The sequence below is a fragment of the Stegodyphus dumicola genome, chromosome 3 (genome assembly GCF_044657685.1).
Source record: "Stegodyphus dumicola isolate Sdum_Otavi_A_Nest chromosome 3, ASM4465768v1".
In the NCBI taxonomy this organism is placed as follows: Eukaryota; Metazoa; Arthropoda; class Arachnida; order Araneae; family Eresidae; genus Stegodyphus; species Stegodyphus dumicola.
In genome coordinates this window covers 126,140,304-126,163,886 of record NC_140770.1, presented here as the reverse complement: position 1 = coordinate 126,163,886, position 23,583 = coordinate 126,140,304, and the positions used below count along the sequence as shown (strand labels likewise).

The following is a 23,583-nucleotide window of genomic DNA, read 5'->3' as shown; positions in this document are numbered from 1 at the left end:
TCCAAAGGAAATCCACAGCAGAGCAGGCACCCTGAGCAGCCATTGCCTGCTGTAACCCTACCTGGACACCTTTCCTGGTTTCAATGGAACGAGATTTCGTCTCCGTACTAGTTATCTTTAACAATCAACAGTTCATACTAAGCTCCGTTTATTCCTCCCCCAGTGATGACCTCACTGACGCAACTACAGCATATAATCACGTTAGACTGAAATCTCCTACGGTACCACACATCACTGGAGGCGACTTCAACGCCCACAACGTCATTTGGGGCTACCGTGACACGACTCCTAAGGGCCACGAAATGGAAAACTTCATGGCGAGCAATAACCTGCATTTGCATAACAGCCCCGGTGCACAGCCGACATTTGACAACTCGTATCATAAAGGCTGGCCCGACTTGACCCTTTCAACATCGGACATTGTCAACAATATTTATTCTTGGACTGTCATGGATGATGAAAGCAATTCCGATCATAAGTACATCCATTTCCTCATTCAAGTAGACACCAGCATTAGCATATTAAAAAGGTTTAAGCTTCCGGGTGGCAAGATTAGGCATCTGCATCGCATTCTCAGCGAAACTCTCAGAAGAGAAGAGATGGAGCTTAATACGCATAATGACCAGTATGATATGAATATCTACACAGATAATCTTCTCACCACTCTCAAGGACACATGTGAGCGAATTCTACCAATCAGGACTGCCAAGAAACTGCAAGGCATTATGTGGTGGACTAGGCAGCTGAGACAAATGCGCCAAAGGTGCAGAGCATTACGTCGCCGTCTCCGAACGGCTGTAGACGGCACAGAAACGAAAGGTTGCTAACTGCATTCTGACAAGCAAGGGCTACTTATAAAAAAGCAATTCTAGAAGCCAAAATCAACAGCTGGCGCAATTTTTGTACCAGCAATAGCAATCCTTACGGAATCCTGCATAAACTGGCCACGCAGAAAATCTTCCAGCCGGCACAAGTGCCAGTGCAGCCAGGGAATCTACCACAAGCAATTGACTTAGCAGGGTCCACGGCCACAGCACTGCTTGATGCAATCTTCTCAGCGGATCCAGAACAGGATGACACGACGGCCCAGCGACTTTTGAGAAACTCCACAGAGATTCCAAGAACGCCAGAAGATGTCCCCATTACAATGCAGGAAATCACTCACATCTTCCGCCATCTACCACTGAAGAAGGCACCGGGTCCGGACGGACTTGATTATGCAATCTTAAAGGTCGCCTTCCGAGCACGGCCCACCTTCTTTCGCCTCTACTTCAATAAACTCCTGCACCACAGAGTATTTCCACAAGCTTTCAAGAAGGGACACGTGGTACTTTTTCTCGTAAAAGATAAGAACCCAATAGACCCCTGCTCCTTTCGTCCGATCTGTCTCCTTTCAGCGTTGGGTAAGATCTATGAAAAGATCATAGTTAACAGGCTGAAGTATCATATTCACAAAAACAACTTCCTCAGTCCCAAGCAATATGGCTTCCGTTCAGGTTGCTCAACCACACATGCCCTTCAACGAATATATGATGAAGTCCAGCTTAATCGCTCACAGAATCTTCAGACTGCATTCATCTCAATAGACCTCCAGAGCGCTTTCGACACCCTTTGGTGGCCCGCCATCAAGCAGGCCCTCAGAGAGGCGCAATGCCCGGAGAACATCTACCAAGTCTTTGAGACTTATCTCACAGATAGGCAATTACTTATGGCAAACAATAATGGCATTGTTACTAAGACCCAAGTCAGAGGCTGCCCACAAGGGTCCTGTGCAGGGCCCTTGCTCTGGAACCTGACATTTAACAAAATCCTCGAAGCGACGTGGCCTGATCACACAACTATCATTGCATATGCTGATGACGCGGCTCTCCTTGTTAAAGGTTGCACACGAGACGAAATTGAAGCCAATGGCAGCGAAGCGTGCGGCAAGTTCGCAAGCCTATGCGAAGACCTTAAGCTGAGGATTTCTATCACCAAGTCTTCTGCACTCCTCATCCCGAGACCGGGCACGAGGCCTGTACGTCGTCCCTGTATCCGATTACTTGGCCGCAACATTAAATTCATGGATACACAGAAGTACCTAGGAGTGGTCTGGGACTCTGGCTTAACATGGGTGCCACATTTGCAGCAACAGAGAGCAAAAACCTCCGCTATAGCCAGAAGGACACGGAAATTTCAAGGAAGGAATTGGGGACTAAATCCCCACATTCAAAAAGTGCTTTATAGCACGGTGGTGGAAAAGATTGCGCTGTACGCAGCTGCAATCTGGGCTCAACCGATGACAACGAGGAAAATCAAGCAGTTAACATCACCCCAACGCCCTTTTGTCATAAGCATCTGCAGGGCATACTGCACAACAGCCACGAGCTCCGCCCTTACTCTAGCAGGTATAGTCCCTCTACACATCCAGGCCGAGCTAGAGGCGACATATACGAGAGTCCTTCACTTGAGGAAAGACGCCTCCTTCGCAGGTACTCTCTACAGTCCAGCACTTTATGAGCACCCCAAGACACCGCTACACACACATCCAGCGCATAAAGGACTAGGGGTCCACACCCACATCATGCAACAGCCCAACAAGGAAATACAGCACATCAGCAACCATACACTTTACATTGATGGTTCTAAACATGCTGAAGGCGTTGGCAGTGCTTTCCTGCACTGTTGGCAAAGCCAAGAATTACATCATTGGAAAGGCCACCTAGGTGACAGCAATAGCGTCTTTCAGGCAGAAGTGATAGCAATTACAGCTGCTGTTGAATATCTAATAAGCCGAAAAATCTCAAAAGCTTATCTCTATACGGATAGTATGTCTGCCTTGCTGGCCCTAAGCAAACACAACCATGTTTCCCCGTTGATCATCCGCCTTCAAAAACTCTTAAAAGATAACCCACAGGTACACGTGGACATGACGTGGGTGAAAGCTCACGAAGGCAATGCAGGTAATGAGGCAGCGGACGTGCTCGCCAAAGAGGCAGCCTCAAACATCAACGCACGTCCCATCGCTGTTCCGGCGCCACCTTCCCATCTTAAAAGACTGCTGAAAGGCGCAGCAGTCCAGTGGTGGCAAAGAGTATGGGAACATGGAAACACAGGAAGAAGAGTGTATGGCTTTCTGCCGATGGTGACAACGGAGAGACTCATAGCAAACGCTCCACTTACTAACTTTGTAACTGGGCACGGTCCCTTCCCGGACTACTTCAACAGACGCACTATTTCTAATACGGATTGCTGTGTATGCGGGGAAGAGGGGACACCCGATCACTATATCTTCCGGTGCCCACTCACAGAACAGCACCATTTCCCGGAACCCACGAACATACCTGCCTTCCACAAGTTTATCCTTAAAAATAAAGCGGCAATCAACACAGTGTGCAAAATCGCTAACACCATTAAGGCCTACGGCCAAGACCTTTGCCTCCCATTATAAAACTGTGCTATTCATAATGGTCTCAGTGACTGCATTCTGCCTTAACAAACTGTGCAACAACACATACTGCATGCTGTATACCGCTAGTGTTTCACTTGTGGGTATTGCGTACATTCTGCGCAATGTGCCTAGTACTGCCACTGTAAAGTACTTTCCCTGAAACTATACTGAACTGCCACTATAACTGTGCACCTCATATGTTTTATGTGTTTAATGCAATGTGTGTGTTTAACGTAATGTTTATATATGTTTTATTCTGTTTAATGTCGTATCGTGTGTACTTTGTATCATTGTACTGTTATGTTTTGTATATTTTGTGTTGAACTGTGTTTTCTCAATGTATATTTATTTGTCATGTATTTCAAATGTGTGTGCTTAATTATGTATCATATTAATGTGTAATGTGTATATGTAATAATGTATGTATATAATGTGTATGTAATTATGTATCATATTGATGTATAAGTAGTAATTTATGTGCAAGCAGTAACCCAAGTGTAAGCAGTAATTTATGAGTAATAATATGTAATGTAATGCATATATTTAAGTATATTAATGTGTAAGGTAATGGTTATATGTAATTATGTATCATATTAATACGTAAGCAGTATTGTCTGTACAAGCAGCAAATCATGTGTAAGCAGGAATATGTGTGAGCAGTAACTTACGTGCAAGCAGTAACTTACGTGCAAGCAGTAATTAATGAGTATTTTTGTATCATACTAATGTGTAAGCAGTAATTAATGAATATTTACGTATCACACTAATGTGTAAGCAGTAACTTATGTGTAAGGAGTAATTTATGAGTATTTATGTGTCATACTAATGTGTCAGCAGTATTTCATATGTAAACAGCAACTTATGCGTAAGCAGGAACTTATACATCATCAGTAGGCAGCAATTCCTGTGTACGTAGTAATTTACGCACAGTGCAACTGAATATGTATGTAATCTTATACATGTAATTTATGCATAAGCTGTAACAAGGTGCAAGCAGTAACTTATGCGTAGGCAGTAATGTATCATATTAATGTGTAAGCAGTATTTGTATTATATTAATGTGTTATCATGTATCATATTAATGTGTAATGTAATGAGTATATGTAATTATGTATTATTTAAAGTGTAAGTAGCATTCTATGTGCAAGCATTAATTCAAGTGTAAGTAGTAATTTATGTGTAAACAGTAATTTAGGAGTAATAATGTGTAATATAATGCATATATTTATGTGTATATGTAAGCATATTAATGTGTAAGGTAATGTGTATATGTAATCATGTATCATATTAATATGTAAGTAGTATCTTCTGTGCAAGCAGCAAATCATGTGCAAGCAGCTTATGTGTAAGCAGTAATTAATGAGTATCTATTTAACATAATGTGCAAGCAGTATTTCATATGCAAGCAGTAACTTATGTGTAAGGAGTAATTTATGAGTATTTATGTATCATACTAGTCTGTAAACAGTAACTTATGTGTAAGCAGGAACTTATGTATCATCAGTAGGCCGCAATTCATGAGTACGTAGTAATTTATGTACAATGCAACAGAATATGTATGTAATGCAATGGTATAACGCAACTATGCACAATGCAGCTATGTAATATAATCTCTGACTGAAACAGCATGCTGTTTCATACTCCGCACTGAATAACCAAATACGTGTAAACTGTGATCCGAATGTTGCCATATGTACAATGCTATATGTAATAATGTATCATATTAATGTGTAACCAGAATTTTAAGTGTAAGCAGTAACTTATATAAGTAATAATGCGTCATCAGCAGGCAGTAACTTATGTGTAAAGTAGCAGTTATGTATAGTGCAACAGTATATGTGTGTAATGCAACGGTGCATTGCAACTATGTAGTATATTCTTTAACTGAAACAGCATTTTGTTTCATACTCCGCACTGAATAACCCAATATGAGTGAACTGCGATCTGAATGTTAGCCATATGCACAATGTATTATGCAATTGTGTATCATATTAATGTGTAAGCAGTATTTTTCAGTATTTCTATCATAATAATGTGTAATTATGTATCAAATTAACGTGTAATGTAGCATGTATATGTAACTGAGCATCATATTAATGCACCATATTAATGTAGTCATATTAATGTAAGCAGTATTTCATGTGTAAGCAGTATTTCATGTGTAAGCAGTAATTTATGTGTAAGCAGTAATTCAGGTACAAGCACAAGCAGTAACTTATGTGTATGCGATAATTTACAAAAAAGCAGAATTTATATGTTATCAGTAGGCAGTAATTTATGAGTAAGTAGTAATTTATGTTGAAGTATCGATAAACTCCCGGTGCGTCCTTATGTGGCCACAGGGAGTTGTTGCGTCTGGATAGGGGAGGGTGTGGGACATATGCCTGTTTACCTCTGTTAGACGCCAGGCGTCCCCGTCCTCCGTCACCTGTCACTTGCCCTGCTGTACGACTGTTTGACTGTATGGCGGACGACAATCAGCGTAATATCGCATTGCTGTCCTATGCGTCTCCAGACACATGTTCTCTTGTTATCGGGGCTCAATTCAAAGCCAGACTAATTGATGAAAACAATTCTACGACGCAATCAACGATGACCGCTTGTTCCTAGAGTCGAATAATACAGAATGACGATCACTCTAGCCTCGCATTGCCGCCGCTCTGTCGACCGCTATCTTCATGATTCTCTAGACGGACATGTTTCCTTCATTCCTGCCGACATCATCTAAGAGTAGCATCATTTCAACACAAATGTCTAGCGATCCTGCCTTGCTTCCTTCAGAACACTTGCACATCCTCTCTCAGATATGTACTACATTTTCTCATACTGTTCGCGAACCCGTCTGCGATGAATTGGTGTAATTCATGAGAACCGGTTGTACCACATTCACATGGAAGTTAGGCCTTAGCGTTGTAATGTAAATCATTCCTGCCGACATCATCTAAGAGTAGCATCATTTCAACACAAATGTCTAGCGATCCTGCCTTGCTTCCTTCAGAACACTTGCACATCCTCTCTCAGATATGTACTACATTTTCTCATACTGTTCGCGAACCCGTCTGCGATGAATTGGTGTAATCCACGAGAATCGGTTGTACCACATTCACATGGAAGTTAGGCCTTAGCGTTGTAATGTTATCTTCTTTATGTACCATCCGAATGCTCTGTTGCAATGCAGAGCTCCGGTTAATCAGTCTTTGCATATTCTGTAGTAAGGTACAGCCATATGCAATTTCGTCCCATTCGAACTCCTTTTCGGTGCGTCGCCTTTTAGCTTATAAAATGTGTTTTAATTCAAATCTTTAGAAAAATTATTTTTGCAGATGACCAAAAGAAGCAAGCATTAAGAACTTAAAGCCATTGCTGCAATTTTAGTGAGTTTGGACTGCTATATCGGTGCCACAACGGATTTTTTTTAAAGAAAATTTAGCGTTCTATATTCTTTATCCGCATTAAATCTTAAAACATTACTTTCCTCTCTAAATGTAATTTGATTTGAAATCTTTCTGAGAAAATATTAAACATTTGAATTATTACTTAAATTTATTGTTTAGTTAATATTGGAAATGAACCTGAGGCGTGAAATTTTTTAACTATACACTTCACTAACTGAATCTCATTTTTATTTTCCTATAAAATGCAAATGAATTTTTTAAAATCTGTTTTTCATTAAATGCACAGGCAAAAGTTTATTTTCACTAAAAATGTTTAAATATTGAATAAAATTAAACAAAAGTCGCTTCCTCATCTGGTCGTTAACCTTATATAAAGAATTCGAGAGATTTGAGATATGAAAGATTCGAGAATCTTTTTATGATTCGGATTCCAGAAACTTCATGATTTGTTCCATATTTTGCTAAAAGTAACTCCCATACACTGTAGAGCAAAGAAGTGTTCAAAATGACTCCGATTAGTTTTTTTTATTTCCCATTTAACTATTATTATATTTCTGAGTAAGAATTTCCATTTCAGTAGCTCATATTTATGCTACCCGAAAATTAAATGTAAGGATTTAGGAGCAGAGAAGAACATAATCAGATAACGATATTTGCTAAATTAAAGGCTTCACAAATAGCTTAGATGTTGTCTGACTTAGATGAAAAACAGCATGATACTAATATATTGAAAATAAAATTTAATTAAAACTTCCATTAAAAACTAAAAATAAAATTGTATTCTTAAAATGATTATTATTACATTATATTTATAATAATTAATTATAAATATTTACTGCGAGGAAAAAATTTTCCTTCAATTAAAAATTAATCTTCAAGAAAACTTTTTTTTTTTGCAATTCAACACACGGGGAGAAGAAAAAAAAAAAAAAAAAAAAAGATACGATCTCGACATCTTGGCCTTTAAGAAAGGAAAATTCCAAGGATTGTCAAAAGCTTCAAGAAGAAGCAATTTTTCATATTCATTTATTTATATGCACCGAAATGCATTCCCCCCTTTCCCTCCCACCCAGACCTACATCTGCAACTGCATATACTACGCGCTTTACGCCAAAGACAAATGCATCAACAAGTTCAAAGTCCAGGTGGAGAAGTGAGCGCGCGCGCGCGTGGGGGGGGGATGGAAGAAGTTAGAGGGGTGGGCAGCGAGCATTCAGAGTAAATGAATGCATTATTTACGCTGTCATGCGAATTCGATTTGCGAAACGTAAAAATTATTTGCATTTTGATTGCGCGAACACGTGCGCACCATGTCGCGATAGCAGCCGGAGCCGGTGTGGGCCCGGAGACGGTGTCTGATTTTCATGCAAAAATATGTCTTTTTCTCTGCCTTGTCGAGAGAATGTTCTGCAAATTTATCCAGGTTCTCTGCCCCGGAACGTTCGAGAAATCTGAATTCGGAAGATTTTGATTGCGTCCTTAAGTAAGTCGGCGAATTTTTGAGCAAAGAACAACGGCGGAACACCATTTCTGTTTTGAGCAGCACCCTGCAGAAAGCAGATCAAATGACAGAAGAAGGTGATAGATATAAAAATATTTGAAAATAAATAGAATAGAAAGCATTTTTCTATTATTAACATACAAAATGACCATCAAATCCTTTACGTTCTCCTAGAATCACTAGAAATATTTTACGACTAACATTACAACCTCATCACCAAGCTATCTATTACAGTATCAACAAATTTAACACGAACAACTTACTTTATTGAATTTAGTATATTATAGCAAAGCACATTAAGGCTATTTGCATAAAGAAAGGGACCTTTCGTAAAGGTGTACATGGTTTTAAGGATGTTCTTGGGAAATCAATAGCCTTTACTTTTTTCTTATCATATTACTTATTTATCGTTAGCATGATTTTACATATATTGGCGAAATTAAAAAAAATAATAACTAATTTCGCATTTAAGAATAGCACTCTTATGATGGGAAAGACTAACAAACAAATCTTCCACGGGTAACCATAGATGACCATTTAATCCCAATTTTGACTTTGGTTTGGGGAAAATTATTTACAAAGCTTTTTCACTTGGTAAAATGAATTTCCATGAAATCTTTCACAAAATTTTATCATCCTTAGTGAAGGATATTAAATCCAATCTAGTTTTTCCTAATGTTTTCAAAACTCACTTTTCATATATCATTATTGTGTTCGCTGATAGATGACACTAGCCTCGTTTTCTCTTTGCTCCGGTCATTGTTTCGCTACAAATTTTGTTGTTGCAGACTACGGCATTTGCAGAACTTTTATTTTTCTCTTATGTTTCTGAAGAAAAGGGACGACTCTCTGATCACCTTCGAAATTGGTAGAGTTTTATTTCACAATCTACACCAGTCTAAGATTGTTTTTATTTTTTTATTTTATATTAGCGCATTTTAATTTTAAATTTTATATTGGCGCGTTTCTAGAGTTTCAAAGATTCTAGCTCTGGAGCGATGGCTTTTCAATGACCATAGCTTAAAGAACCTAGCGTGTTTTGACATTTCCAGATAGTTTTTGTCTAAGGCATTCCTCATAAATGATTTTTAAAGGTATAGTTGAAAACGGTCTTAGAATAAATTTGAAGTGATTTCATCTTTGAAAAATAAACTCTTCCTTAAAATTATAACCAGAGGGGTAACAAAATCTTTGCCTTTAAAGAACTTTGCGGATTTATTTTTTAACAGAGGCAATCACTGGAGAATAATGATTTTGAGAAATCTTCGCTATTGAAGAAAGTTTGTGCCTCTGAATAAGAGAAAGTTTTGCCTCTAAAAGGTGAAAAATAGAGAGTCCGAAATTATTAAAAAAAAAGAGAGGTATTTAGCCTCTGGAAATTAAAAAAAGACAGACAATAAACATATTAATACGAAATTCTGTGTAAAGGATTGATGATGAACTCAAAATCCATTTTTATCGATGGACACGTTTACACATTTCTACATCTACAATAACAAATTACATATAAATAGAAAGAAGTCAATTGTGCATGTTAAACGTTGCTGTGTTATGCGTATTATATGTTAGTTAAAACGTATTAAGGTATGTTTAATGAAAACCTGGTATATTACCGAATATTTCGCTTCATCAAAATTCCAGATTTCACTTAATTTTTTTTCCTTTTGCTTTCTTTCCTCCCTGTGCCCCAAATACATAGAAATTTTTAGTTTCAGCTATTTTTCATTAATGGAAAAAGGTGAGCGGATTAATCGCAGTTAATAAAATTATCTACTGTACAGAACAAATTTAGGAGAAAGTACAAGCATAAAACAAAGTCACTTTTTGTTAAAAATGTATAAACATCTCACCTAAGAGAAATAAAACTATAAAAAAACAAAAGAAACAAACAAAAATTTTCTCGACTATACGTATACATAGTGATTTTCATGATAGAAGGACGTCTTGTCAAATCTCAAGCGTATTGATTTCCATTCTTCTTCCACTACTTTCAAGAGTCCATCAGTCATGGTTGGTTTGCTCTTAGAAAGAGTTCTTTGCAAGAGACAAAGACACAACAGTCCATAGCTTAAATGTCAAGGTACTTCTCAAGAATACGTTGAAAATATACAGATATATAATATATGTATCAGTCTTCATTTTTTTCAACGAATGCAGTGGTACGTTTCGAAGTATGACTTGTTGCTTTGCCTCGATGAAGTTTCACCATATGAAAATCATGGGGATAAAGAAATGGAATTTTTTCTGTAAATATCGGACATAAAAGGTTCTCTTAATACGTTGAGTTGATCGTAATACTTTTCTTCCGGCTCTTCATCTTATTTTTTATTTCCCAATATAAGAGAATCATGTGGCAAACATAAACCCTTACTGAAACTTTCTTTGCATCAAATGGAACAAAGTTTGTACATTTTTCTCTTCGTTTTTCTTTTCTCCACTATATAGACTTTTTTTTGGTTGCAGTCATTTATGTAAACTTATGCTTTATCAAGGCCTGTTGAATCGAATTTAATGTGGCGTAGACGCCAAGGACGTGATATTTTATAAATAAAGTAAACGCACAAAACCTTCATAATAAAAATACAGGAAAGAAGTTTTTAAGCCCACCTTAGTAAGAAAACTGAACATTGATATGATAAAATAAGAAAAGACTGAAAAAACAAAACAGGAAAACTTATGCCTACGCTTAACGCTGCACTGGGAAATGCAAAAGTATACTACTATGATGCTTTTAGTTTTTTTTTTTTTTTTTTTTTTTTTTTTTTAAATTTTGCTGTTGGATTGTATATGGCGAAGTGGAAGAGGAAGACATTCAGTCTCCGGCCTTAGACCTTAAACTTCAGTCAATAAAAGCCTAAAAATTGAAGACAGAGCAGTCGGTAAGAAACTTTGCAACTTTACTTGATGAGGCACCATCTTTTGGAGTCTTCTTTCCATACAGAAGTAATGATTGACGGCTTTTCCCTTTCCGATTAATTATGTTCCTTATTTTATACTTTGGAATGGATTAGAAATTTTAATTCAATGCATTTCAAGACGTTTTTAACGAACGGAATGTTGGAAAGCGCAAAAACATAACCTTCAATTCACAATTCGTTTACATGCGACATTTTTAAAGTGAAATGAATTTAAAAGAAGCTGGAGATATTTTTTGTTTCAAATAATAAGCTTTTGCCAGAATTGTTTACCGAAACTGTTACTCAAATATTCTATGTCAAATCATATTTAGAAAATGAACCTCAAGATACAAGAGTTTAAATTATACACTTCATTTAGAAAATTTCAGTTTTTCTCTTACAAATATAGGCGTATTTAAAAAAAAAAAAAAATTGTAGGCGAATTATATTGAGAAAATTAATCTCAAGATTTAGAGTTTCAATTATAAAAGTCATTTACCAAATTTTATTTGCTTTCTCTTGATAAATATAGGCGTATTAAAAAAAAAAATCTGTAGCCAAATTGAGAACCTAAAGATTCAAGAATTTTAATTATGTACTGCATTTAATAACTTTCGTTTGTTTTATGTTGATAAAAACCAATGTATTTAGGAAAAACTACAGTCTTACATTTGTTTTTTATTAAGTTGTTTGAAATAATAACTTTGAGATTGCAAATCTGCTTTAAATAATAACTTTTAACAGAAGCAAAGTTTTCGCCTTATTAGCCCAGAAGGCCTTTAATCTGAATCGAAATTTATGTGGCATAAGCGTCAAGAATGTGATATTTAGTAACTAAAGAAAACACACAAAACGTTTATAATTTAAAAAAAAAAAAAGTTTGAAAATCATATTGGTTTGAAAGCCAGGACCGGGAATTCCAAACATATATGCTATGCTGCCATTAAAATTTTTGGAGTTTTGCTGTTGAATTATTTCCAGCGTTGGAAGTGGCTTTAGCATGTTGGTAAATATATTTCAGAAAGACGAAGAGAATATATATATATGGAGTGCATACACTAGGTAATCGAGGTATGGTGTGCACGCACTCATTTGGTCAATGTTTATATTTACAAGTAATGTTTTCGAAAATGAGAGTAATAAAAAACAATTTGGGGAAGATCACTCAGTAGTCAAAAATGCTTAGTTCTCTCCGTGTGCTCGACCACTCAATATTAATATATCAAAAAAAAATATTCGATACAAATCATTGGGGATTAAAAACAGAGGCTGAACACTGAACAGGACAGTGTTTGGCTGGTCATTTTAATTTAAAGCAGTATTCGATTCATTAGATAATCGATTGCTAATTACTTACATAAAGGATTCGAATGACTCGATTTATTTTATTTTATTTAGATTCAGAATGGAGAAAACTAAGAATCCTGATTCACACTAGAGAAAATTAGGGTTTGTCCATCTTCTAATTATTGTATACAAACTTACTTTAAAGTAGTATTGATATTCTTTCTGTCTTTTGTAAGACGGTTGTAGAGTCATTAGGTTAATTAATAGCAGAAAAGATGAAAAATATGCAACCGCCTTCGCCGAGAATCGAACCACGGACCTCTGGAATACCGGCCCAGCATGCTACCGTTACACCACGAAGGCACGCTAGGGAAGTGGGAGAAATACCTTATACGGTTTACAAAACTAGAGAACTCAATGAACGTATTATAAAAATTCATCTGCCTGTATTTCTTTACAATACAGTAAATGTCACTGGTGCAAATACAAACTATTTCATAAGAGGCCTAATAATTTATTCTTTTTTTTTCTCTTCATTGAATGCTTTTGATCAAAAAACATAGTTTACCTTTTCGTATGACCTGTTTTCATGGTATCAGTTGATAATCTGTTGCATAAGATCAAAATAATTCAAATGTGGGTGTCGCACGACAGTAGATATTGGGCACCATTACAAATTTACAAATGGAGATTCTGCTAAGCATTATCAGTCTCTAGTGGGAATGTAAGACAACAATCCAATGTCCTCCCTCCTCCTTTTTTTTTTTTTTTTTTTTTTTTTTTTTTTTTTTTAAGAACGCCATCTCCCCCGAAAAAAAATCTGAAAGCTTTCAGATTTCACATTTCGTCCAAAAGCGCCTTTTTTAACCTTTTAGTGTGTTATCTTTATTTATATGTTAAATATATCATGTTCTTCGCAACTTAAACCATAAAATTCAGTTCAACAGCAATTCTAAAATGAGCATATCTTTAGAATTTCCGATATACAGTCTCGCGCCCTGGAGATAATTTTTCCCCCGTACGGTATTGCCATTTCTCGCTTTGAAATCGTTGAGTTTTTTAATTAAAAATTCTTTAATGTCTCACAAAATATGAAATAGATAATAAAACAAATTCCAGGTTCCAAATTAGGGCTGCCAGATACCCATATTCGCTGGAGGATTATGTTATTCAAAATTTGATAGCTCTAGGTACCGTTGTTTTATCACAATGCGAGAAACATACATACATTTATGCAGATTCTTCATTATTTAATTTTTTTAATATAAAACAGGGTTGTAATGGTTGGCGGCAACAGTTTGAAAAGTGAATCAACGCAGAAAATGAATCGACGCAAAATGCCAAAACGAAATTAATAGCCCTTCTGAGCAAACGCCCTTTGGCCTAAAAAATCTACAGTTCTAATTTTATATTTTTTATTAAAAAAATTTACATCAGGGCTATCAAATTTTGAATAACGTCGTCCTCCACCTTCGAAACCTAGGTGCCGAAGGTGGAGAAATTTAATATATTTTAAATTTAAGAAATTTAATATATTTTAAATTTAAGAAATTTAATATATTTTAAATGTTATAGAAGGATATGAAGGCCTGGGAAGCGCGCCTCTTTTTCTCTCGTTTAAATCAAACTCAGATCTTCTATTCTCGAAAATAATTACATGAAATGATACATTACCCGCATCTGTTCCGCCCCAATTATTTAGGATAAAGGGGTTTTAGTGTAATAAATACCAAATCCATACTTCATATGGAAATAATAAATAGCAATAAGGCAGAGATGAGAAGAAAACAGTATCAGTTACAAGAAGCAAAAGCAGAAAACAAAAATCGAAATGTGCTTCGTAAGTCGCGAACAAAATGAACCTAAAGGTGGGGTTGACAGAACCCCTAAACAATCAGCTATTAACGTCAATCTCAATTCGAGTAACTGATGACTTCCATCAGGTGTTTATACATAAATAAAGAGGAGGGAACGCTCTTCCATGAATAGAACTCCGTGTCTTGCTGTTTAGTTCCATCTCCTTCCTCAAAAACAGCAACAGACTTTCAGCAGAGCTTTTAAGGTATCTCGGCAGTAAGAAGGCATTGATGGATTAAAATAATATGGAATACATCATTCGTCATTGGAAAAAGACAAAGTATTCCCTTCCTCGGAACGAAGTACCAGGCAGGTGTTGCTATTTATAGATAACAAATACACGTTCTTGTTGCAAATGGATGTAATATGTTTCCTTTGATAGGCTTTCAGAAATAGTTTTATTGATTACATGAAATTCATGATTAATACGAGTAACAGATGAAGTATTTTGTTTGTATTCCTATCTGTCCAGCAAAAATTTTAAGATATATCAAAAGAAGTCGTATATCTTAAAGATGATTATCAAAAAGCAAGCAGGTAAAAGGCATTCGGAGACAGAAGGAGTTTGCGACATTTTTAGTTAATAATAAAAGTCGTGTACACATTTTCCTTCTTTTAGCAAGACTTCATTTAAATAAATGACATTTTCTTTGCTCTTTAAGATTTTTTCTCTTTCGAAAAGTCTACTATTTAAATTTAGCCTAAAATGACCAGACTTTCCGAATGGTACAAGATAGTCGCGCATTTTAATGAAATGTTATATTTCAGGATATGTCGAGCGAAAATGACCCACATTCTTCACATATTAAAAAATTTCAATGTAGCAAAAGAATATTTAACTAAATGCTAAAGCGATTACTAATAAGCAGCCAGAATGGTGCAACGTACATTTACGTGCAGGACTATACTCTGCAAGGTTAAATAGGGCCTTCTTCCTCAGTTCTAGAAGTAAAATTACAAAAAGAAATATGTCCTTGCCTAAGAGCAACAGAGAAAAATTCGAGAATGTTCTAGCTAAATAATAGCAAATGAAATTCCTAGCGCCATCTGTTGACCAAAAAGCAAACAAAAAGCAACTAAGAAACACATTTTTGAAAAATGACAGAAAAAGCGGATTATTTTCCCCATATTCAAAATAATCATGTTCTTCTGAAATTTATAACATTAATAACTGAATCCCATGTTACGAAATGTACAGGCGCAAAAAGATGGCTTCCCCCCCAAAAAAGCAGTTTTAGGGTTGCCATAAAATGGCAAAGGAAGTCAGGGTTACCACATTTTGCGAGAAATCGCCCATTTGGTGACAAAATTGGCAATATACCATGGACGGATGGAGAACCTTCTGGAACGAATTCTTGCCGGTTTAGCCCAGAATGTTCTCGAACACAAGCCGAAAGCTACATAAATTCTGCTGGTTCGCAGTCGGTTAGTGTGTGCCTCGTCTAGCGAGCTGATAATTAGTCACTGAGCGAGTGTCTCATCTAGTTAGTCCGTGAAGAGACGATCGAGTTGACAGCCGGCCAACGAGTTCCGAGTGGATCGCCGAGTGCATCAAAGAGTCTCTTAGTATATCGCGGTTAGTGCATCGTCGAGAGAGTGTGTTAAGCTCCGAGAACTGCTGAACCGAAGAGTCGGGAGCTGTGCTCTGTGTGTCATCGGGTACATCGTGAGTTGTAGCGTGGAGAGTCTCGAGAGTACGTGGAGTTCCGAGAACGACCGACCAGAATCGGGAGCTATACTCTGGTGCTTTGCAGTGAAGCTGTCCCCACCGTTATTGCCTGACAGTGTGAAGGTTGTGTCGCCTGTGTTTATAGTAGTTCGAAGACTGTAAAAGTGTTTTGGAGCTGTCCTGATTAATATTGGTAAATAAAGTGTGCTTCGATATTCCATAGTGCTGTCGTCGTTATTCACTCCAAATCCGCACGAACCCCGTACGAACGTGAAAGAAGAAGAAAATAACGTAAAATGATAGAAAAAGCGGATTATTTTTTCCATATTCAGAATAATCATGTTCTTCTGAAATTTATAACATTAATAACTGAATCCCATTTACTGAAAACAATTGCAGCAACACAGGGCATATTTTGATAAGAAAGAAATATATTGAAATTTCTCATGGAGATCACCAATTGAAACTGGACCATTCTTAAAATGTAAAAAAACACTGTTACTGAATACCTCTAATTAGTTATGTTCTCAAAGGCGACCACACATATCGAAGACTGAAATCATTTGGAACCCTGAGGCCTGTTAGCGTAATTTCACTGTATCACATAGGTTAAGTAAAGTTATTTGAATATGGCAAAGCACACAAGAGTATTCTGCCTAAGGGGAGGGATGCCTTCGTGGAAAAATTACTAAAGGGAATTAGCTTGAATCTAGTTATACATGGGGAACATGGTGTAGTATAAACCATTTAAAAAAAAAACTACTAGCTATATATAACATTAATTCTCTAAAATAGCAAAATCATACACTATTTTCCCTCCCTAAAATTGCCAAAGTTGCATTGTCCCGCGATGCTCGGAATGCAAGATTGACGTTGGTAATAGCCTTCGCTCAGTTCCGCCCCCAATTTTGAGGGAGAGCACCCCCAATTCCGCAGTTCAAATCCTGTCGAAGGCATCGCTAGTATTCCCTGCTTACAATTGACGACAAAGTTAATTATCTACAGGTGGCGTCGGAAGAACCAGAATTTAAATTCCGGCGAAGACGTCGCTTGTTTTTCGCATTTCATGCTTACAAGTGGCGATTAATAATAATTTCTCCTTACGAATGGTGACCAAATTAATGACTCTATAAGTGACGTCAGAATTAAAATATGATGGATGTTCGTTTGTCACCATCTAGATTTGGCGAATGGGTCTCGTTCTACCCAGTCGCCTTTTAAGTCGGAAAGAATATAAAGAATTTTCTCCTTGTTTAACATGTACCTCTATGGTGTAATAGGAAAGCACGTCCAGCTGGCAGCTGGGAGGTTCGGAGTTCGAATCCTGTCGAAGGCATCTCTCGTTTTTCGTATTATTTGCTTTGTAAACCTAATGAATGACTCTACAACTCATCTGACAACTTCAGGCGCAGGGAAAATATTGCTGACGTCTACCTAAAAGAATTCATAACCAGGCAGATTGGTAAGCTTTACTTTCAGTTCACCAGATTCACTCAACTTTCTTCTCCTGGACTATTACCTGCTTGCAGAGAGAAGTTTTTATGTAATTAATCATTAGCTTTCATTCAGAACTCTGCTATCGCAGAAGTAGAAAAAAGTTCATTTGGGACATTTAAAACAGGACTGAAGATGAAACTTGGTGTGCTTATGATTCTGACCTCAAAAGTTGTCATTTAAAAAGCATTGAAGAGATTCAAAAACCGTAACCATAAATTTAAACAAGATTCCAAAGGATAAGTTCCACGAAGGAATCAAGCAACTGTATGAAAGTACCAAGCGTTGTAGACTTACAAGGATTGCATATGGAAGGGTACATAAAAAATAAAAAACGTTGCTTTCTCGAAGAAAACACTTCCGATTTAGTAAGAACTTAAACCTAAATCGTTGTAGACGCATTACGCATATTAGTACATTTTTGGGCATGTGATTTAAACGTACCAGTCAACCAGTTTATTTATTACCAACAAATCAGAATCCTACATCAAATGCAGAAGCGTTTTATATGCTAGCTATTACTAGAAAGCATTACGCAAGCAGATAAACAAAGTTAGGTTCTTCCCAACGCTGACACTACTGACAGAAGAGGGAGAAACGAAGATACAACAGGAAAGAAGTTGCTTTGGGGCAGACTAAGAGTCAGTGACGTCATATAAAAACAAATCTTGTAATATATTAGTCTTGGAAAACATTATGTCAAGTTAATGAATGATTTTTAATAAATCTAGTGTAGGTTCAGTTTTGATAATTAATTTTCAAGTTGCCTCTTAGTTTTTCTATCATTGAAGAAGCTTAGTCTGATCTCTAGAGTTCTACATTGACCTCCAGATCTTTGATTTTTGAAATTACTCCCTATTGTTTTTCTATTTCTAAACGATTCCTTTCTTTTAAATGCCAACATATCCAGGGATTGATCATTCCTTCCCCCCCCCCAGATTTTTAAATGTCTTCAGATTCAGAAGATCATTATGTTCGACGAAATAGTTCATGTTTAAAATCATCGTGAACAGAAGTTATTTTTAAAACTATTCTAGGCAATTACTTAGAAATTTCTTATTTATGTTTAATAAATTAAATAATTACAGCAATAAAGACCAGCAGTGAGTCATGCTACTCTCTGGTTTAATGTCGTCGTAATTCACCGGAACTACAACCGTCTCAAAAATGTATTCCACGGTGTACCACCTTTAAATCAGCCACCATCTTATTGGTTAAATTCTGAGTTACCGATGACTTCCGATCATTGTCAGAAGCCATTAATGGTGTAATTTACATGTTTAAAGAACTGTTGTGAGTGAATAACAGCAAAGCAAGGACTGCGTATAGATGGACGCTTTCTGATACCTTCTGAGAGAAAGTGGTTCATATTTCTTTACCTAAAAAGATATCTCATGCTTTTATGTATCTAGTATGTCCAGTTATTAATTCAAAAATACAAGGTCCGAATCCTTGCGAAAGCACAGTGGATTTTGTTTTTACGTTCCCTGCTTCGAAAAATTAAAGAATCTCTAAAAATTAATTTCCTCGATGCTAATCACATTGACACAAAGAGAAAACATAGAAAATTAATTAACCCTACAACCGCATGAATTTTTATTTTAATACCCAAAAAATATGTGCTATTAAAATGCTTGTACGAGACAGGCGAAAAAATATATTTCTTGCTTTTCTGAGTTAATAAGTTATTTATCGTTTGCTACCATTTAGCATAAGCATGCATGCACAATGGTCGCTCTACTACACAGTAAGAACTACAAAGACGAATAGAGATGGTAATTCGTCACCACCAGGATTTGATAATTGGATCCTTTCCTTTGAAAAGGGGAGTGTATAAGGTATTTTCTCCCTCCTTACTGAGTGTCAAGTGTAAAGAGATAGCACGTCCAACTAGCATCGGGATTTCCAGTGTTCGAATCCCAGCGAAGGCACTGGACATTTTTCATGATCCTGCATCGATATAGCCTAATGGCTTAACCCCATATAATTACTCATCCTCCTTTTTATATTTTTATACTATTTTAAAACTATATTTTCACGAAAAATTACTAATACAACTTTAAAAAAGAGATTCATTAAATAATGACTTTTCATTATGTAAATTTAAAAATCCTATTAGCTGTTATACGTAGATTTAATTTTTGCATATTTTCAGTTTTTAATGCTTAAGTTTCTTTCTTGATTAGTTTATTCATAATTACCACGATAAAAAATTGCCACACGTTTTTAACACGATGACGATGTTTTAAAATTGCGAAGTTTTTGAGTCGTTTTATTTTTTTAAACGATGTTTTACACATCGATGCTTTAGAACTACGGTGCTTCCTCCTTGCTTTCTTTTCTTTTTGTGTAACGATGTTTTTCTCTTATGTTACTTTCTCCACAGCATTTTCATCCGTGATATTTTTGGTGAATACCGAAGATAGGTGCCAGTAAAAAATAATCGTTGACAAATAGCAATACCATGCAGTATTAAAGAAAAATACCGGGACGACGATTGCATAAATATAATTATACCCAATTCTGTATTCAATATGCACTATCCACACGTTTGCATTTATCATACAGACTAATAGCTACTTATAAACTATGATTAACATATTGAGTTTCAATATTTAGTACCAAACATCTTTTTAAATTCCATTCAATGAACCCGAAAAACGCTGGATGTAAGGCAATGAACATCCTACCCGAAGAAACTTCTGAAAAATCAACCATTTTGTTACTTAAGCATCAAACACAATTTCAAACGACAGCCCATTTGATACGCGGATGGTTACTACACTAAGCACATCCTTATACTGCGGAAGTAAGAGCGGGAAAAATAAATAAACAAAACAAAATTCCAGTATAAGTATCTTTTTTTAAAGGGCACTAACCTCTTTTTACACATATCACAAAAAAAGGGGGGAAGGGAGAATGTTGCACACACAACACACAAACATACAGTCTTGGGTGCGTTCTTAAGATAGCTAGCTCGGAGGGAAACATTAAAAAAAAAAAAGACCAAGACCGCAACCGAGTGAGTAATAAAAAATAAATACTTCAGAAACTTTACTGAACGGAACAGTTATAAAAAAATTCCTAAACTGGGGATTTATTCTTAAGAATCTACGGGAACGGTGGAAATGCAACCAAAAAAAAAAATATATATAATAGAAAAAATATCAACGTGGTTATTTCTAGCGTACGTTCATCCCAAGAGAGAATGAATGGAAGAGGAGCGTGGGAAGGGGGAGGCAGAAGGGAGGCCAAGTCGTCTGCTTTCGAAGTAGGGCGCCCATTGGCTGCTAAAGGAATCTCCCTTGCACACGGCCTTGAACCCAGAAAACAGTTCTTGAGTTTTCTTAAAGAAGCTATACAGGAGGACAGATGGTTTTTTAGATCTTTTAAAAAAATATATCACAATGAAAATGTAACTGGAACGGCCGTTATACACAATACTTTACTTTTTACTATCTTTCATGAACTTTTTTGCCGTTATGTTGAGGGTTCGACGTCTTTCTTGAAGGAGGGGCTTTTTTTTTTTCCGTTCTTTCCGGGGTATTAATGCAAATGTTATAGGAGGGCAATAACCTGAATGTTCCTTATGAACTTTATTTGGGTGAAGCAACATCTGGGAATAACTTTTCTTACCTTCGAACTATATTTAACATGTTTTGAGAAAAATACTGTGAAATGCCTTATACCTTGCTACAACACGGGACTATAATTAAAGCCACATTTATGGGCATCTATCTGTATTATGATGCAAGTGGCATCTGCAATGGAAAAATGATCATATATATAAAAGTAATAAAAATTTTCATGCGGATTACGAAGAATATAATGTAGTTGGTGCATAAGTGCATGTTTGCAATCATAGCGAATTAAACACTTCAGACACGCACAGCTAAACAGATGCAAGACCTGCGCCTCATCTTTCACTTTCGCACTTTTTAACATTTTTCTAATGTACTTAAAGACAGACAAGCTAAACTAAAAACTAAACTCACGGCGCTACTGCAGTTCTTAGAGAACTATGGCCGGCAGTGCCCTGATATCTGTTTTCTAGACTGTGGGCTGCGGGGTGCATGAGCATCTACCTGGACAAGTGGTCAACTTGTCGCAGGACTACCGGTTTTTAGTCCCCAAACGAACTTGGTACTCATTTTATTGACTCACTCACGGAATGAAAGGCTGAGTCAACCTTGCCCAGCCCGAGGATCGAACCCCGGACCTGCGGTGCTGCTGCGCGACGCGCTAGACACTGTGCCACCAGGACCTAGACAGAGAAGCAGCTATCAGAAATGTAGCAGGATAGAGTAGCTGGGCTGGTTAGATTTACATGTTTGGATTAATAAAAGCAAATACGATATATCTATTTAAGAGAAGGGATGCCTCAGAGGACTTTTCAAGGGAACCTTGTTTGTACTCACGGAGAAAGTACATGCGCCAACCTGTTTACCGAGATTTGAACTCGAGTCGAACTATGGGTGATCAACGTTCTTACGGCTCCGTTTCTAGAAGATTTCTTTTAGTTTGTTAATTATGGCAAAGCACGCGGAGGCCACCTGCCAAGGGGAGGTATGTCTTTGTAGAGAACTTTCTAAGGGAAATTCCCGTTACACAAGATGGATAAGCACGAAAATGAACCATGTAGTCAGTCCGTTTTCACTATTCAATTACTAATGTGAAATACTAGATTCAGTTGCCCTTTCTCTTTTTAATTAATAATTAATTAATTGAATTAGAAAAAACAAGCACATGAAAAACAAAATAAACTGAAGTCTGAGCTAGCAAATAAATAAGGCTAAACAAATCTTTATAAAGTCTGTTTTGAAAAATCAGAAAAAAAATATATAAATAAAGAACATTTTTAAATAGCAAAGAATATTAAAAATTTTTATCAATATTTTTCCTTACCTATTTGTAAAGAATATTTTAAAATCGAACGATTACTTCTTTAAATGCTCGGAAATGATTTTACCAGAATTTAAGCAATAATTAAAATAATTTTAAATAGAATTATTTCACATATAAAATAAAACATGAATAAAAGAAACATATCAATTTGAGCTTTAGACAAAACTCAAGCTAAACATTTTGTCCTATTCTTAAAGCATCTAAATATTTGGGGGGGGGGGAAATTAATTTTTTAACGTCTTTAAAAACTTTATTTTATAACCTTTTATGTTTTATTTTTAAAGTATTTTCTTCCTTTTTAATGCTTGACTTCAGAGTTCTTCGGAAAGCACATTCGGCTAGCAATTGGAAGGTCCAGAGTTCAAGTCCCGTTGGGGCCACTGCACGCTTTTTACGTCTCTGCCCGCCCCCCCCCAAAAAAAAAAGAAAGAAGGAAAAAGAAAAAAAAAATCTGAAAGGTTCCAGATTTTAAATTACGTCCAAAGGGGCGTTTTTTAACATTCTGTGTTACATTTATTTATTAAATATCACGTTCTCGCACTTAAACCATAACATTCAGTTCAACAGCAATATCGCAAAATAGTTTTAAAATGAACATATCTTTAGAATTTCCGATACAGACACTCGCGCGCTGGAGATAAAAATGTTTTTTCTGTACAACGTTGCCATTGTTCGCTTTGAAATCCTTCAAAAATTCGTTAAAGTTTTACAAAATATGAAATCGATCATAAAACAAATTCCAAATTTCAAATTTAGGCTTCCACATGCCCATATTCGCAGTAGGATTACGTCATTCAAAATTCCAAATTTCAAATTTAGGCTTCCACATGCCCATATTCGCAGTAGGATTACGTCATTCAAAATTCCATGGGTCTATGCACCGTTGTTTTATCACAATGCGACAAATATACATACATTCACGCAAATTTTTCATTATTTAATTTCTTCAAATATAATGCAGGACTCTAACATTTGGTGGCAACAGTTTGAAAAGTAAAACAGACATTTATAGCGAAATCGCAAAATGGAAACAATAGTCCTTTCAAGGACAAAGCCCCTTTGGACTAAAAAAATACCTAATGGCCTCCGCATCTTTGTGTTTTGTGTAATAAACTGTACTATAATTTTTAATTTCTCTTTTCTTTGTC

At 36.3% G+C, this 23,583-nt stretch overlaps 1 protein-coding gene across 1 annotated transcript in view; it reads right to left on the bottom strand.

Annotated features, from left to right (window-relative positions):
- Window positions 1–23,583, bottom strand: part of LOC118192790 (protein-L-histidine N-pros-methyltransferase) — a 500,898-nt gene that overhangs the window by 315,089 nt on the left and 162,226 nt on the right. The window lies entirely within an intron of this gene.